Source organism: Macaca nemestrina, chromosome 12 (assembly GCF_043159975.1).
Source record: "Macaca nemestrina isolate mMacNem1 chromosome 12, mMacNem.hap1, whole genome shotgun sequence".
Taxonomy (NCBI): domain Eukaryota; kingdom Metazoa; phylum Chordata; class Mammalia; order Primates; family Cercopithecidae; genus Macaca; species Macaca nemestrina.
The window spans coordinates 85,061,712-85,074,593 of record NC_092136.1 but is presented as its reverse complement, the minus strand read 5'-3'; positions in this window follow the sequence as shown (position 1 = coordinate 85,074,593).

The window sequence follows — 12,882 nt, the reverse complement described above, 5'->3', positions numbered from 1 at the left end:
TCCTTCTGTGCCTTAGAAATCTTAAATTTACTAGTAGTATCTTCTCCTACCCATAACTTCTTAATTCTCAACCTCAGCTATCTTCATATATTTTAGGATTTTAAATTGGCAACTTCTATGATTTAAGTCAATCTAAATGCAGTGAGATGTGCCATTGTGAAAAATAATTAGCACAATTACCCATTGTAGATAGTTAGGCTTATAGTCTCCCATAGTTGAGACTGTAAGCAAACAGTTATCAGCATAATAGCGTGAATACTTTGCGGGAAAAAAAAATTGTCTGACTTTATTTTATTTTGCACTAGCTTGGAAAATGATTGAGATCAAGTTCTTTAACGAAGTGGGTCAATTTTATTCTATATTAGCAATATGATTCAAATAAGTTATATAAAACCATTTTTATTTTTTCTGCAAGCTTAGATAATATTCCTTTTTTTGTTTTCTCAAAAAGAGGATTTAGGCCGGGCACGGTGGCTCACGCCTGTAATCCCAGCACTTTGGGAGGCCGAGGCGGGCGGATCACAAGGTCAGGAGATCGAGACCACGGTGAAACCCCGTCTCTACTAAAAATACAAAAAATTAGCCGGGCGCGGTTGTGGGCGCCTGTAGTTCCAGCTACTCGGGAGGCTGAGGCAGGAGACCAGTAGCTTAATTTAATATTGCAAAATATGCTAATAGACAATTAGACAATTTGGGGTAATAAATCATAGCAGACATGATCTATAGAGTAACTCAGAAATTGTTTTCTGTTTCTATTAGCATTTTTTGTAATTAAGTTTTTCCTTTTAAAAAAAAATCTAAGCTGAATGTGTATATGTATGCTTGCAGTATTTTTGTAGTAATACCTACATTTTGTAAGAATACTTATAAAAGCATAGTTTTATATATATATATACATATATATATATATCCATGTAAAGTTCTTTAAAAAGTTCTCAAAGGTATATTTTCTTCCTGTAATTAGGTATTGACATATAAACATTATTATGAATACCTCTCAAAATAGATTGTAATGTAGTATTTTTCTCACCCATTTTGGTGAAGGCTACCAAGTTACATAATGAATTTACTTAAAAAATATGACTTGGTGCCTTTTTAATAAAACTATTTCCAAGCAAGTGTTACCTTACCTCAGGTAATTTTTTTACACCCATTTTTTCACACTTCTATTAAGATTATGCTATTAAATACAAACTTTTCTCGTCAAAATAGAAACCACACTGCCAGCTTCAAAGGACTATTTACTTCCTCCTACAGGTTACCAAGAATCAGAATATATGAGCTAAGTTAATCATGGATATCCTTTATTGAGCCCATACTATTTATCATTGTGCTGAAGCAATTTGGATGAATTACTTTATTTAATCCTTAGGACTATTCAAGAAGGAAAGTGTGCTCATTTCTATTTTAAGGAAGAGGAGACTGGTTTCGGGAATTTTGCTTAAGGCCAGTTGGTCACTGGAGGAGCTGGGATTTTGATGAGTACAGCACATTGAAAGATAATTTTTGGCGACTGAGTGCCAGGTGCTGGGGTAGCCACTAAGAAGAAGCATAAAAAAGCATGTTTACTGCCCTGGAAGAGCCCTCATACAGTCTAAGGGCAATAATAATAATAATAATAATTACATATACTGTGATCACAGGGGAAAGACATAGGTAGTATCTAGCCCTGCCTGGTGGTAAGGGTTGGGTTGGCGGGGAGGACTCCTAGGGATGATTAATTTCCTCAGGTGGAGAAAAGGGAGAAAGGGTTGAGACAGCATCGTGTAGAAAGCATAGAGGTATTTTTAAATGCCCAGAATACTTGGGGGAATCATAGCAGCTGGGAAGAGGAGAGGAGACGCATGTGTGCAGATAAAACTGTAAACAGTAGGTTGGGGCCATAATATAGGGGACCTTGAAAGCCAGGCTGGCCCGTTATATGAGAGAGAGGGAGGGGCGCGAGAGGAGGGGCAAACGTACAAACGGAAGCCACGGACCCAGCCCGCGTTTTCCCATCCAGATCCGCGCTGCTCTGCGAGGGGCCTGATGCGCATGCGTGCCGACCCTCACGCGGCTCTACCGCTCCTCCTACCTCCCGTAACCTGCAAGTCCTTGCTCGGCTCATCCACCCGAAACTGCGGCCTCGTGGTCGTCCTTGGGGCCTAAGTTTTGCCCCCAGCCTGCTGGGAGAAGTCCCATGGGCAGAGGCCGAACGGTTCTGGAGCAGGCTGAGGGCCGTTTGGGTATGAATCCCGGAATTCCGGGTACTGGAGTGTGGTCTAGAAGGGGAGTGAGCTCCAGGGACTCCACGTTACGTGGGGGGAAGAGCGCATCTGGAAGATCGCGTCGGGGGAGTAGGGCATGGGGAGGGGCGCGTGTCCCCCAAAACTCGGGCGCAGGGGAAAGAGCCCAGTTGCCCTGGTCTGAGGACCGTAGTGTTCCAAGCTGTGCCAAGGAACACATACGTTTGATTCTTATTTGCCGTTTTGTAGATCCTAAGTCGTCAGATACGGGCCATTTAATAAGATTCACCCTAATACCCATTTGAAAAATTTTGAAAGTGGGAAATGAGAGTAGAAAGTTAAAGATAGATGGCTCTGAAGAACAACCGCAGAAGAGCCCACAACATAGGCCAAGAGGAATGTGCACCTATCATGTGTCAGGTGCTTTTCATTCCGCCCTCATAACAACTCTTCAAGGGAGGTTCAGTTATCACAATTTTACAGGTGAAAAAAAGGGAGACTCAGGGTGACTTGTCCAAAGCCAGGAAGGTTTGGAGAGGCAAGAGTGAGTTTTGAACCTAAGGCCCTGGGTATGCTGCCTACACAGGCCCCCACACCTGGTTTAATGCTCACTGTTGCTGTCGCGAAATTCTTACTAATTTTTTAACAAGCGGCTCCATATTTTAATTTTTGTTCTGGGTACTATCAAGGAAGTAGCTGGGCCTGTTTTCTGGCTCTAAAACCCATGCTCCAGAAGGAGCAAACTCCTTCTTAGGAGCCTTAAAAAGGCATTGTCTTCCTCTGTGCTCCGTGGTACTTTATATTCCACTCTGTCAGTCCTCATATTTAATCTGTGACCCAGAGCCACATCAGGGGATAAGCAACCAGTTTATCTATTATGGTATGTTGCTCTATTAAGTGATGCTTATCACTGGAACAAAGTGACAAAATGTAAATCAGCCTCCTCCAAACTACTGCCTTTGAAATTTAAGCAGACCTATATCCCTGCTGGAATTTTCTGTAACATCTACAAGCAGTAGCTCTCAAATGAAAGCAGAACAGAGATCCTAAAAGCAAATAATGTATGAGTAGTGCCGTGTAGCTGATAGGTGTGACTTTTTGTTACCTAAACTGTGAGCTCTTCAGTGTGCTGTAAGGAACTTGTCTAGTTCCAAAAAATTCTGAAAGAGAGCTTGAAAAAAGGAGAGCTACAGGAGAAGTGAACTGACTGGTATTTTCAGAATACTAACTCTGCTTCAGTTAGAGAAAATGAATTCAAGTTAGTTTGTTTCTAGTAAACAAAATATTAATAGAAAATCTTTGTCAACCTGACTCCATATATTAAACAATTATTTAAAGAAAGTTGTTTGAAGGAGTACCTGCCCAGGTGCCTGCTGTTCTACTCGGCCCTCCTTTCCCTAGATACCGATGAGGTAGCTGTGGCTGAGTCAGGTCAGGGATATTCTGCTTTCTACTATGACGAGACCAACAGAGCTGGGCAGACTTGAGATACCACCTCTTTGCCCACAAAGAAAAGAGGACGATGACTCTTAACTGCTCCCCTAAAAGCCTACCCTCCCCCTCCAGACAGCTTGTCTGCCAGTGTCATTGGCCAAAATTGGGTCATATGCAAATACCTCAGCCAAGCATCTTCATAGGGCATGTTGCCAGCATGATTGATTTAGACCAATCAGGATCCACCCTGAGATGGGAATGAGGCCAGTCTGTGCCACATAGTGGAAGGGACTACCTGGCAAAGGCAGGGCTCTGCCAGCAGGAATGAAGGAGGATGGATGTTGGATGGTCCATCAATAGTGCCTTCTGTGCTACATCTGTTTAGACTGCCAGAGCCTTATCAGACAGGGAGCCTTTTTAAATCCTTAATCACAAGTCTTGGCCTCTTAAAAAAGTTACTGAATTTGGGGAAGTGGCTGAGAATAAGCTTTTCTAATTATTGTGTAAATTGGATGTTACTTTCTAAACACTAAAAACATTAAACTTAGGGGACACCTAGAGCTCTACAGATGAGTCTCCCTACTTGATGCTGTTCTCTCTAAAACCTCCTGTTTATTCCACTTGGGAAAAATGAATCGAAGAAAAAAACTTGTTCTTGCACAGATCTGTCTGGTCATTCATTACACATTCAACTGACTACGGTGCTCTCACAACACCCTTAATCCCCAGTCCCACAGAGGGACTCCTACCTTAGCTACTTGCCAGACAGTTCCCACTTAATGCTGTAATCCACTCTTATTTGTACTAGTCTAAAATAATCTTCGTTTTCATGTTTAAGGTTATTCATTACATCATTGTTACAGCAAAAGATTGGAAATAGCTTACATACCATCAATAGGGAACAGGTTATATGAACTATGGATCCTTCACACTGTGGAACACAGTGCAACTGTAAAACAAAAGGAAAAGGAAGATGTTAATGTATTGATATAGAACTATCTCCAGGATATATGCAGAAAAAAACACAAGCTATAGAGCAATATCCATATAATACTATATTCTGTGTAAGGGGGAGAGGAGGAGGGGTATTAGCATGCAAACATTTCCAGCTGCATAAATAAATATTGGAAAAAAAGTTGTTATTAGTGGTGTGGAAGCATAAAGGGAATGAGGTGGTCAGGGATAGGAATGGGAAAGAAACTTCTTAATGTATACCATTTTATATCATTTGACTTTTGAACTATGTGAATATATTACCTATTCAAAAGATAGTAAAATTGAAAACAAAAATAAAAGAATCTTCCATATATCTGTTTAATTTCCCAATAAGCTATATTTCTGTTTAGGCGATTCAAAAGCCTGCACATTTTCTCCTCTCCAAGAACTGGGTAGGCACGGCATATTTTAGATAAAGCCAAATATGGCCTGACAGATCTGGGTCAGAACGTTCAGCTGGAAGCTGCTGCTTTCACAAATGTTCAACAACATATGCCTAATGACAATATCTTTTTCTTCCCTAAAGAATGCCTCTCAATGATTAGTATTTCTCTCCTAAAGATTTGGATGTGTTAGCTTCTTTCATGGATTTTCACATGTCTGTATAAATCTTAGATTTTAGAGAGTCTGTTTTCTTATATATTCAAGCTTTTAGGCTTTTGGTATTCATTTTTGTTTTTATGCTGACATACCAACAAAAGGTAGAGGAGGTAGATCAGCCATTCTGATCTTTCATTTCTGATCTTTCTGATCCTAATTACTAACTCATTCACTGAATATATTGCATTAATTTAACAAATATTCATTGAGAGTCTATTAGCCAAGACACTATGCTAAGTGGTGGGATACAATGTGAGCAAGATAGAGACCTTATCTTCACTGACTTTGCATCTTTCTGGATGAGAAAAATGCTGAACAATAGGAGGACATGGAAGTGCATAGCAGGGTCCTCCAACCTAATGTAGGAGTGATTAGAGGAAGCTTTTCCTGGAGATGGATTTAAGGTATCTGTAGAATGTGTAAAAACTGTCCAAGAGAAGAGGAAAACATGAGAGTACAGTAGCTTGGAAAGCTTCACAGTACCTCCTGTTCCTGATCAAGAAAACTGCCTTTCCCAACAACTGTACCATTCAGGGCTACAGAATAAGCAGCTCCAAATAGATTCAAGAGATTGTCTGGCCAGATTAATCCCATTATGCTCACATCCACATTTACATTAGTCCTTTCCAGAAGTCTGAGCCTTCATAATCTTACTCAATCCTTCCCCTCCCCCACCACCATTCCCATGCAAACTCTTTGACTGAGCCCTTTGGAAACTCAGATCTATGATCAGCAAACCAGCTGAAGTATTAGTGTAGTAAGCAAAAGGGTGCATTGGCATAAGACTGCCTAGATTCAAATCCTGACTGTTACTGGGTGACCTTAAATTAGGTCTTAGTGGGTGAAGAGGTAACCAGAAAGCTAAAATCTTCAGTAAGGAAGAGATAAGAGGATGACATGGCATGAATTTCAAATTGGTATAACCATACAAAGAAAAGAATTATCCAAAAGGCTTTAGAAAACAGTATTTTCAATGAATATCCTTAATGGAGTATATTCCAAGGACAAATTGAACTGCAAAGAAATCTTAGTAAATTTCATTCATTAGCTTGTTAGTTGTAATATTGGCAATTATATGAACATTTTTATATATATTGAAACGAAAGCAAAAAATGATTATGTTATTGTTGCTAGGGAGAAAATTTTCAAGACTTAAGTGCAGGTATTTAAAAAGTTAAGTAAAAAATTATTTAATGTTTAATTTGAATTTAAAATACCAGTCTAAATCCCTGACAGTTTTTCTGTTAAAAAAAAATACATATTCCCTAGCTCTGTCAACTGAAATGCCTAGAAGCAATAAAAATCCAATGCAGTGAGCATCCCTAGGGCCTGTTTCTGGCCTCCCAAAACTGTTTTCCACGAAATTGAAGAAAGGCTCCCTGGAGGAGACGCTGATTTCAGAACTGGTGTAGGAAAAGTACAAGATAAACCTGAAAAATCTAGGTGTGTCAGAAAGCAAATTAACTATCAGAAACTAATGGAGTTCTGTCAAATAGACAAGAGAGCTAAATTGGAGGGGCTCTCAGTGGCCAAAGATGATTGATTTGAGCACCAAAATCTATAACCACAATTGAGTGAAACACTGAATATCATGATACACCCCCCAAAAAGATTAATTACAATTAAAGAGAATTAATTGAACATTTATTCTACTTTGCCTGTTCTCTGTATTTCAGGAAAACAAAGTGACTTCTAAGTAATGAAAGTTGCTTTTCACAGAATAATACCAGATAAAAGTAAAAAGGCATTTTAAAAATAATTGTGTAACCTTGACTGAAATAACTTAGGAACTGATCATCATTAGATGAAACCATTAGGAGAAAGGTTAATGGGGAATTTTGCAGTGGGGGAATTAGACTGTCACCACTTGAAAACATTGATCAATCTTAGCATTAGTACAGTAAAACAGGACAGCTAAGTATTGTGTGCCTCCTGGTATAATGCAGTATGCAGAGCAGCACCTCCTAGGAAGTATTCTTGCCAAAAATGTTGAACCTTAAGATAATTAAGCCCTAAGAACTAACTTCCCATTTACAGAAAATATGTGGGCTATTGGGATAAGTAAAATAACATCACAAGAAAGCAGACAAATCTAGAATATGAGACATTCAATAGGACAATTGACCTGGTTTCACACAAAAGGCATTTCGGAAAGGGAGTGGGGGATTGCTGTCCTAGATTAAAAGAAATTTAAGAGACATAACAACCAACTGGAATGTGTAGAATTGTTTGGATCCTGATTAAGTTATCTGTAGATCGACATTTTTGAGACTACTGAATGTGGACTAAATGATATCAAGAAATCCATAATAATTTTATTAGTTGTAATCATGGTGTTGTGGTTATAGAAAAAAATGACTTAGGCTGGTGGCTCACACCTGTAATCCCAGCACTTTGAGAGGCCAAGGCGGGTGGATCACCTGAGGTCAGGAGTTCGAGACCAGCCTGGCCAACATGGTGAAACTCCTCCTCTACTGAAAATACAAAAAAATTAGCCAGTTGTGGTGGCTGGCGCCTGTAATCCCAGCTACTTGGGAGGCTGAGGCAAGAGAATCGCTTGAACCTGGGAGGCGGAGGTTGCAGTGAGCCAAGATTGCGTTACTGCATTTCAGCCTGGTGACAGAGCGACACTCTGTCTCAAAAAAAAAAAAAAAAAAGATTTTACAGTCAAACATGGTGGCTCACGCCTATAATTCCAGCACTTTGGGAGGCCAAGGCAAGAGGATTGCTTGAACCCAGGAGCATGAGACCAACCTGGGCAACATGACGAAATCCCGTCTCTACAAAAAAAAAAAAAAAAAAAAAATAGAAAAAATAGCCCGGTGTGGTGATTTGCAAATGTAGTCCCAGCTACTCAGGAGGCTGAGGTAGGAGGACCACCTGAGCCCAGGGTGGTCGAGGCTTCAGTGAGCCATGTTTGAGCCACTGCAGTCCAGCCTGGGTGACAAAGTGACACCCTGTCTCCAAAAAAAAAAAAAAAAGAAAAGAAAAAATGACATTATAGTTGAGGATGTACACTGCCATGTATAGGGATGAAACGACATGATGTCTAGGATTTATTTACTTTAAAATATTTCAGTAATAAAAAAAGAGATAAAGCAAGTGTGGAAAAATCTTGATAATGTTAAATCTGGATGATGGGTCTATAAGGATTCTGTGTACTATTCTCTTCAGTTTTGTGTCAGAGTACAAATTTTCAGTATTTAAGAAATTTAAATTTTAAAAGTTTTGGGGGTTTCTAAAGGAGAGAGCAGAAGGAATGATTTGGAATTGGCAATGAGAAGTAAGAGCACAACAGCCAAGTTCTGACTCCGAGGTGCCCGTTGTGGTGAGAGAGGAAACAACTTCCACTTGAGAAGTGGAGTTCTTGCTATCAGAATCTAAGAAGCTTTTTTCCTAGCCTTCCAAATCTTTCATGCTCAAACTTCTATGCCTACTGCCTTTCCCCCACTGAAATAGCAATTCTCAACTTGAGTGGCAGCAACTGTGAGGTTTGATTAGTTAGGACATATACTAGTAATTTCTCACTATCTCAGTTGGTTACAAATGATGGTCATTTTAAAATAAAACAAAATGTATTCCACATTAGTCCACAATAGTATAATTCTCATTCAGTTGCATTTAGAAATGCTTTCTTGAGAAGGAGTTAGAGGAGTGGAAATATAATACAGCTAGCACACTGGGAATTGCACATTTCATGCAAATATGCATGTAGGGCTTGTAAACACAATCCAGCAGTGCCGTAGACATCGCCAATCACCTGATTCTTCAATTTTCATCCAGTCATAATGTCCTGTCTCACTACCCCTTACACATTATACTTCATGGGTAAACAGGCAAACTATAGTAAAATGAGCACCCTCATCTTTGTGCTACTGGTATACCTTGTTTTATTGCATTTCACTTTCTTCTGCTTCACATATATGGCATTTTTTACAAATTGAAGGTTTGTGGCAACCATAAGTTGAGCATGTCTATCAGCACCATTTTTCCAACAGCATGTGTTCACTTTGTGTCTCTGTGGTTTGTAACTCTCACATTATTTCAGGCTTTTTCATTATTAATGTCTCTGTCATGGGGATCTGTGATCATTGATCTTTGATATTACTATTGTAATTGTTTTGGGGTGCTGTGAACAGTACCCATATAAGATGGCAAACTTAATTGATGAATGTTGTGTGTGTTCTGACTGCCCCTGACTGGCCATTCCCCAGTCTCTCTCCCTCTCCTTGGGTCTCCTTATTCCTGAGACACAACAGTATTGTAATTAGGCCAATTGATAATCCTACAATGGCCTCTAAGTGTTCAAGTGAAAGAGTTATACATCTCTCACTTTAAGCCAAAAGCTAGAAATGATTAAACTTAGTGAGGAAGGTGTGTTGAAAGCAGAGACAGGCTGAAAGCTTGGCCTTTTGCACCAGTTAGCCAAGTCATGAATGCAGAGGAAACATTTTTGAAGGAAAAAAATTTGAAGGAAATTAAAAAGGGCCACTTCAGTAAACACATGAATGATAGGAAAATAAAACATCCTTATTGCTGACATGGAGAAAGTTTTAGTGATCTGGATAGAAGATCAAACCAGCCATGACATTCCTTTAAGCCAAAGCCAAACCCAGAGCAAGGCCCTAACTGTTTTCAATTCTATGAAGGCTGAAAGAGGTGAGGAAGCTGCAGAAGAAAAGCTGGAAGCTAGCAGAAGCTAGCAGAGGTTGGTTCATGAGGTTTGGATATTCTGAAGGAGAGAGGAGAAGAAATGATTTGGAATTAGCAATGAGAAGTAAAAGCACCACAGCCAAGTTAGAGAGAAAAACCCATCTCTATAACATAGAAGTGCAAGGTGAAGCAGCAAGTTTTCCAGAAGATCCAGCTGAGATAATTGATGAAGGTGGCTACACTAAACAACAGACTTTCACTGTGGACAAAAAGGCCTTTTATTGGAAGAAGATGCCCTCTAAGGCTTTAGTAGTTAGAGAAGTCAATGCCTGGCATCAAAGCTTTAAAGGACAGGCTGACCCTCTTATTAGGGGCTAATGGGCTAATGCAGCTGGTGACTTTAAGTTGAAGCCAGTGCTCATATTTACCCTTCCAAAAATCCTAGGGCCTTCAAGAATTATGCCAAATCTGCTTTGCCTGTACTCTATAAGTGGAATGACAAAGCCTGAATGAGAGCATATCTATCTACAGCATGGTTTACTGAATATTTTAAGCCCACTGTTGAGAACCACTGCTCAGAAAAAAGGATTCCTTTCCAAATGTTACTGCTCATTGACAATGCAGTTAGTTACTCAACAGCTATAATTAAGATTTACAAGGAGATTTAAGTTTTTATGCCTGCTAAGACAACATCCACTCTGCAGGCCATGAATCAAGGAGTTCTGCAACTTTGAAATCTTACTGTTTCGGAAATACATTAAGGCAAAGCTGCCATACATAGTGATTCCTCTCATCAATCTAAGCAAAATAAATTGAAAACCTTCTGGAAAGGATTCACCATTCTAGATGCCATTAAGAACATTTGTTTGGAAGTTTGGAAGAGGATTCCATCCTTTATGGATGACTTAGAAGGATTCAAGACTTTAGTGGAGGAAATAACTGCAGATGTGATAGAAGTAAGAAGGGAGCTAGGATTAAAGTTGGAGCTAGATGTGACTGAATTACTGCAATCTCATGATAACACTTGATTGGATGAGGAGTTTCTTCTTATGGATGAGCCAAGAAAAATGGATAGTTTCTTGTAATGGAATCTATTCTTGGTGAAGATGCTGTGAACATTGTTTGAATGACAACAAAGGATTTAGAATATTACATAAACTTAGTTGATAAAGCAGCAGCAGGGTTGGAGAGAATTGACTCCAATTTTGAAAGAAGTTCTCCCATAGGCAAAATGGTATCAAACAACATCATGTGCTATAGAGAAATCTTTCATGAAGGGAAGTGTCAATTGATGCTGCAAACTTTATTGTCATATTTTAAGAAATGCCACAGTTACCCCAACCTTCAGCAACCACTACCTTAATGAGTCAGTAGTCATCAACATTGAGACAAGACCCTCCACCAGCAAAAGGATTATGACTCACTGAAGGCTCAGATGATTGTTAGCATTTTTAGCAATAAAATATTTTTAACTTAAGGTATGCACATTTCAAAGACATAATGCTGTTGCACACGCAGTAGACTACAGTATAGTGTAAACATTTATATGCACTAGGATACCAGAACATTCACATGACTCACTTTATTATGATATTCACTTTATTGTGGTGGTCTGGAATCAAATCTGCAGTACCTCCGAGGTATGCCTGTACATTTGTCATTCTACTATATCTACTCAGAAAAACACTAACCCATTCGCTGCTATCACTGCTTCAGTTGTCTGCTATAGAAAATCCAGTAAATGTATATTGGTGCTGGAGTACCATAAAGTCATGATCTTTGGGGAGATCTGATAGACTTGGACTCATCTATTCCAATCCCCCTTTCAATGTGCTTTTCTGTGTTGCAGAAATGTAAAAGCTGAAACAAAAGAAGCACAGAAACAAACTATATTTGCCAGACTCCTCTGCAGCCATATTTGGAAGGTGCAAATGAGGCAAGGATCCTTGGTTTCCTCCTTTTGCCACTATAGCTTCCAAGTATATTCTTGTGGAGACATCAGGTTTTTCTGCAACAGCATCTCGATGTCCATTCACTAACTTTATAGGATGTGGTAGCCAGCCCCTTAAGACAGGCTTTCTAATGATTCTTGTCTCCTAGTATTCATGTCCTTGTCTCATCCTCTCCCAGCACGAATAAGGTCTGACTCATGTGACCAAAAGAATCTTACATAAGTGATGGTATATCATCTCTGAGGCTAGGTCATAAAAGACATTGGTGCTTCTTCCTTGGTCTCATGGACCATTTGCTCTAGGTGAAGACAGCCACCGTGAAGTGTAGACACTCACACAGCTCTGTGGATGGGCCCACATGGAGGAGGAACTGAAACCTCCCTTCATGGCCAACGAGTTAGCCATATGAACGAGTCACTTGGAAGCAGATTCTTGAGCACCATTCAAGCTTTCCAGAGGACTGCAGTCCAAGCCAAAATCTGACTAAACCCCATGAGGATTTCAGAGCTAGAACTAACTACCTAGCTAAGCCACTTAAAAATTTCTGACCAACAGAAAATGTGAGCAACAATAAATGTTTATTGTTTTAAACCACAGTAATAAACAAGTGCTTATTCTTGGATGTTTGTCCTTTTTTAAGTTTTGGGTAACTTGTTAGGTAGCAATAGATAGTCAATAGTTGGAGTTGAGTTGCGTGTGGTGGCTCACACCTGTAATCCTAACATTTTGGGAGGCCAAGGCAGGTGGATTACCTGAGGTCAGGAGTTCAAGACCAGCCTGACCAATATGGTGAAACCCCGTTTCAATTAAAAATACAAAAATTAGCTGGGCATGGTGGCGGGCACCTGTAATCCCAGCTACTTGGGAGACTGAGGCAGAATTGCTTGAACCCGGGAGGTGGAGGTTGCAGTGAGCCGAGATGAAGCCATTGCACTCATGGCTGGGTGACAGAGTGAGACTCCGTCTCAAAAAAAAAAGAAAGAAAGGAAGAAAGGAAGAAAGGAAAGAAAGAAAGAAAGAAA